Below are 5,947 nucleotides of genomic sequence, written 5' to 3'. Positions count from 1 at the left end.
ATTTATACATATATATGTGTGTGTGTGTATGTGTGTGCATGTGTGTGTGTATTTTGTGTGTGTCTGTGTGTGTATGTGTGTATTTGTAAGCGTTGTTTTTATCAATTTCTCCCCCACCACTGTTACTCTGTAAAAGTAAAGTTGTTCCTGCATCCGATCCGGACATTGTGGATTGTCTTGTTAGTGAGACAACTTCCTGGGCCTTCGGCTTATTGCGGTAGGTGGCCAGTTCCTTTCCACGCCGCCTTCACTTCCCCAACTCGGAAGTCAGGTACTCATCACTGCTGGGTGGGCAGGAGGGGGCTAAAACAATCCGTGTCCGAACCGAGGCTCGAACCCCGACTTTCCGCTTCTCTGTGTTTGTTCACAAAATAAATTGCTCACATAAGTTCACAAAGTTGTTTCATGATTCAGTTCGTGACGTCTCCCCCTCTATCCCAAGGTCTCCAGACACTGGCAAGCATGGTATGAGCAGCCAGCCTCCTAAAGATTAAAATCGTATAGATAGGGGGTGTATAACTTTACAGTTTCTGGAGGGTGTTCTAATATGGTTTGCTTCTTCTTTCCCGTCAAACATGTACCGGTGGGTGGTTGGCGGGTGCTCTGGTGTGGTTTGCTTCTTCTTTCCTATGAAACATCTATCGTCCTTATCTCCCCTTCTTCTTTTTTATGTTTGTTACTCTCTTGTAACACCTCTAATTTTCTGGCGCTCATATGACCTTATGCAGTTGCATCAAACGTCCTTTTATCTCAGTCCAGGCTGGCTCAGACAGCCAACAGAGTCGGAGTCCCGCTCCTTAATTAATCTAAATTGAGTCGGTGGCGGCGTAAAAACACCTACATTATAAAAATGAAATTAACAGAAGAATTTAAAAAAGCAGATTCTGAATTCAAGTTAGCATGTCACGGAAATGGAGCTAAAAAACCTCAAAGGGCATTGAATTGTCTCAAACTAGAAGCCTCAAAGGTCCCCCCCCCCCTCCCAAAAAAAAAAAACATACAAGAATAGGGGGACAAAAGAGGCCAAACATTTCTGCTCTTATGTCATTCTAACATTTTTGTGGGTCGGTGAAAAAAAGTTTAATGGGGCGGGGGAGGGGGGAGATGACTGGAGCAATCTATAGTTTAGTTTGTGGGGATAGAAGGAGATGGGTGGGAGAGTGTGAGAGAGAGAGAGAGGGGGGGGGAGAGAGAGCGAGAGAGGGGGGAGAGAGAGAGAGAATGGGAGAGTGAGAGAGGGGACAGGGGTGGTTGGAGAGAAAAGGTGCAGATGACTGGAAAAGCTATCCATTGTATGGTTTGGGGGAGGGGGCAAAAGAGGGAGAGAGAGAGAGAGAGAGAGAGAGAGAGAGAGAGAGAGAGAGAGAGAGAGAGAGAGAGAGAGAGAGAGCGATAGAGAGAGAGAGAGAGATCACAAGAGTGACAAAGAGAGAGAGAGAGAGAGAGAGAGAGAGAGAGAGAGAGAGAGAGGGAGAGAAAGAGAGAAAGAGACAGAGAGAGACAGAGAGAGAGACAGAGAGAGAGACAGAGAGAGAGACAGAGATAGGGAGGGAAATGGGTGGGTCGGAGGGAGTGAGAGAAAGTGTTGCGCAGCTGACTAGAAGAAGAAGAAGAAGCTGTAGCTTGTGCAGGGCGGAGTGTGATAAACAAAAAGGCAGCGGGCCGTCTCGTAGGCTGGACAAACCCGCTTTGTTGTCTTAACAGGGCGACGGACAATAGCGGCATGCGGCAATATTGGCCCACGGGCAACAGAGACACGAACCAAGCAACAGTGGAACAAACAGGGGCCAGGCCAGCCTTCAGACACGTCATCAGAGCGCTCTCCGACCAGCCCATCCATCCAGCGGACAAAACCCACGGACGCTTCCCTTGCTTGCCTCAGATCTCTTTCGGACCCTGCCGGGGGAACACGTGAGACGACGAGGGAGTGAAAGACAGAGGCATCACAGACGTGAGGCGACTCAGGTGTGCACCAGTGTTTGTGCGTGAGTGGGATTGTGGGGGTGTGTACTCGCATCCTGCTCAAGTCCGGACTTCGAGATTTTCCTATTTCGAGTAAAGGTGGAAGAAGAAGGCGTACTGTGGAGGTGGAACAAGCGTAGTGTTGAACGGGTGAAGAGTGAAACAGGCATAGGATAGAGGAGATATAACAGGCGTAGAGTGGATGAGATATATATATATATATATCAGGCATAGGGTGGAGTTATAACAGGCGTAGAGTGGATGAGATATAACAGGCATAGGGTGGAGATATAACAGCCGTAGAGTGAAGATATAACAGGCCAAGAGTGAAGATATAACAGGCCAAGAGTGAAGATATAACAGGCGTAGATTGGATCAGGCGTAGGGTGAAGATATAATAGGCGTATAGTGAAACAAGTGTAAAGGGGAGATATAAAAGGCGTAGAGTGAAACAGGCGTAGGGTGGAACAGGTGTAGAGGGAGATATAACAGGCGTAGACTGGAACAGGTATTAAATAAAAAATATAACAGACGTAGAGTGGTATAGGCGTAAAAGTGGAACAGGCGCAGAGTGGAACGGGTATAAAATAAAGATATAACATACGTAGAGTGGAATAGGCATAAGAGTGGAACAGGATACAAGAGTATCAAGCAAGAAACTTTTGAAGGAAACGGGCTTAGAATGGAGTTGTAATAGGCGCAGATTGGAATATGCGTAGAGTGGAATAAGTGTAGAGTGGAATAAGTAAAGAGTGGAATAAGTAAAGAGTGGAATAAGTAAAGAGTGGAATAAGTAAAAAGTTGAATGAGTAAAGAGTGGAATAAAGGTAAAATGGAATAAGTAAAGAGTGGAATAAGTAAAGAGTGGAATAAGTAAAGAGTGGAATAGGTAAAGAGTGGAATAAAGGTAGAATGGAATAAGTAAAGAGTGGAACGGAATAAGTAAAGAGTGGAATAAGTGTAGAGTAGAATAAGTAAAAGGTTGAATGAGTAAAGAGTGGAATAAAGGTAGAATGGAATAAGTAAAGAGTGGAATAAGTAAAGAGTGGAATAAGTAAAAAGTTGAATGAGTAAAGAGTGGAATAAAGGTAGAATGGAATAAGTAAAGAGTGGAATAAGTAAAGAGTGGAATAAGTAAAAAGTTGAATGAGTAAAGAGTGGAATAAAGGTAGAGTGGAATAAATAAAGAGTGGAATAAGTAAAGAGTGGAATAAATAAAGAGTGGAATAAGTGTAGAGTAGAATAAGTAAAGAGTGGAATAAGTGTAGAGTGGAATAGGCGTGGAGTGGAGGTATTGCAGATGTAGAGCGGAATGATCGTAGAGTAAAGTGTAAAAGTACAGTAAAACAAGCGTCCAGTGGTTTTATTATATCAAGTGTAGAGTGAAACAGGCGTATAGTCAATCTGGACTTTCAGAAGAATCATATTCTCACATTGTACAGCCTTAACTCTTGACACAAGCTCGTCCCTGATTGGATATTTACAACTCAACCCTTGACATTTGAAACATATAAATTCCACCCTTAACATTATTTGTCGTCACTTACAAGTTCATCTCGAAGATGGCATTTACAATTCCATCCCCAATAATATTGACACTTACAATTTCATCCCTAATATTTAACATTTGAAATCCCTCCCTGACATTTGGCACTTACGAACTTCATTCCTAATATTAATTGACACGTGCAATGTCATCTCTAAAATGTTTATACTTTTAAGTTTATTCCTAACTTTTGACACATACAATTTCATCCCTAACATTTGATACCAACAAGTTCATCCCTAATATTTGATACTTAGATCTACAAAGTACATCCGTAAATTTTGACACAAGTACACCCATTTGACTCTTATTATTAATTTTTTATCCCTAACATTTCACACTTACAATTTAAGTCCATTCTTAACTTCTGACATTTAAATTTAAGTCCATCCTTAACTTTTGACACTTACAAGTTCATCGCTAATGTGTGACACAGGTTCACCCGCAATATTTGACACTTACATGGTTTTTCCGTTTAGGTGCAGAACTCTTCCCTGCCTTCCGGACACGGATAGACAGAAAATAATCTGCGGAGGACGTGTAAAAGAGTCGCACACAGCCGCGCGCAGGTTCTCAGAGAACGATCCCACCAACCTGCCTCTCTGTCCTTCCCGCTCATTTCACGTTTGCCACGGTTTCGCTTTCTTAACACTTCCCACCCAGACGTTGAGGAACTGGTAATAGTGAAGCTGATACCTCAAACACGGATGTCATTGAAGCTGATACTAAGAGGAACAGATATCTAGGAGATGATACCTCAAAAATAGATACCACAGGTATTGATACCTCAAAAACAGATATCGTCGCAGCTGGTACCAACAGAAACAGATATATCTCAGGAGCTGATACGAGAGGTATAGATAATACTAGATCTAGTATCTATTCCTGCGAGGCGGTGCTTCAAAGGCTGGGAGAAAGTCTCAGGGACTGTTTCGACCCGGACTCATTGTCTTCTTTCTGAGATCACAACAGGTATGTTTGCCTTACGTAACAGCTATAAATTAGGAGAATATATGGGGGGGGGGAGCCTAAGTGTTTACGGCGCTCGCAACTACATAAGGTCATATGACCACGAGTGACAATATTAAACATTAAAATTAAACATAAATAAAATCAATGAACTAAATCTGGATAGTAACTGAGAGAAAATTCTGCGAAATAGCTACTTAGGAGTAAGAGTTTTATTTAACTCAAAGATGTAAAAAAAAAAGCTTTATTTCATCGTAAGGATAAGTTTTGAAGTGGGGATAGACCACTCTTATGCTCAAGGAAACGATTATAAATAAATAATTAGGAGCATTTGTATAAATCGCATAGCTACGCTTTACAGCAAGCTTAATGCGCTTTTCAACCATTAATATCCCTGCGGAACACTTTAAGACATTCTGGGCTTCTCGGGAATCATACAAGGCAAAGTGCGGATTACACGCGCTAAACACTAACAAACGGACAAAATCGTTCGCCGTCTATGACCGATAACGCATTCCCGCTTGGAAGAAGTGAGGAAAATTCGTGTAAAGAATGTTCCATGTAACAGAAAGTGATTGTGAGAATGTCTTATTTAGCTGGCACGGATTGTTTGAGCTTGAGTTTTGAGTAAAAATAAGCATACCGACACAATATCATCATCATCAACCGGTGCCTTGCCGACTGGCGTGGGCGATCATGGACCTCCACTTTACCCTGTCCTGCGCTGCAGCAATGGTGTCTGTTGTTCTTGCTGCTTCCAACCATGTTGTCATCTTGTCCAGTATCTTTTCCCTCTGTCTGCCTCTGCTTCTCTTTCCTTCAAACTTTCCTGTTGCTACAATATTCTCTAATGCTTCTTTTCCGCATTGTGTGTCCGAAGAAATTTGCCTGTTTTCTATAGTTGGCTTCAACCACGACTTCTTCATCTGTTTTTCTAGCTGTCCATGGGATACGTAGCATGCGTCTTATGAACCACAACTCTGTCGCTACAATTGTTCTTTCCAGCTGTTTATTGATTGTCCACACTTCGCACCCTCCGACACAATAACGGTCATATTATTATAGTGCTTGGGAAAAGCAAGAGAGAAACAACAGAGGGAAAGGATAGAAGTAGGACCTATCAGGGGCGTCTTCCAACACGCCAATTATACAGATTCTTTGGCAGATACAGGTTGTGCACAAATTCTCTCTCTCTCTCTCTCTCTCTCTCTCTCTCTCTCTCTCTCTCTCTCTCTCTCTCTCTCTCTCTCTCTTCATGCAAAGAAAAAAATTGAGGTAAGGAGGAAAGAAACCCACTAAGAAAACAACTGAGAAAAGACAAATGCAGTTTGAGGGACACTTAAATCAGTATAAAGGCTCGTGCTTCCGTTGGAAAAAAAGATGGTAAACGAGGCAGGGGTGGACCTAGAGCAACTTACTTGGACATCCTAAGCAGACGGATTTTTGCTTCTTTCTTTTAGAGGGTGTGGG

This window comes from Aplysia californica, unplaced genomic scaffold, assembly GCF_000002075.1.
Source record: "Aplysia californica isolate F4 #8 unplaced genomic scaffold, AplCal3.0 scaffold00289, whole genome shotgun sequence".
In the NCBI taxonomy this organism is placed as follows: Eukaryota; Metazoa; Mollusca; class Gastropoda; order Aplysiida; family Aplysiidae; genus Aplysia; species Aplysia californica.
This window is presented reverse-complemented; position numbering follows the sequence as displayed.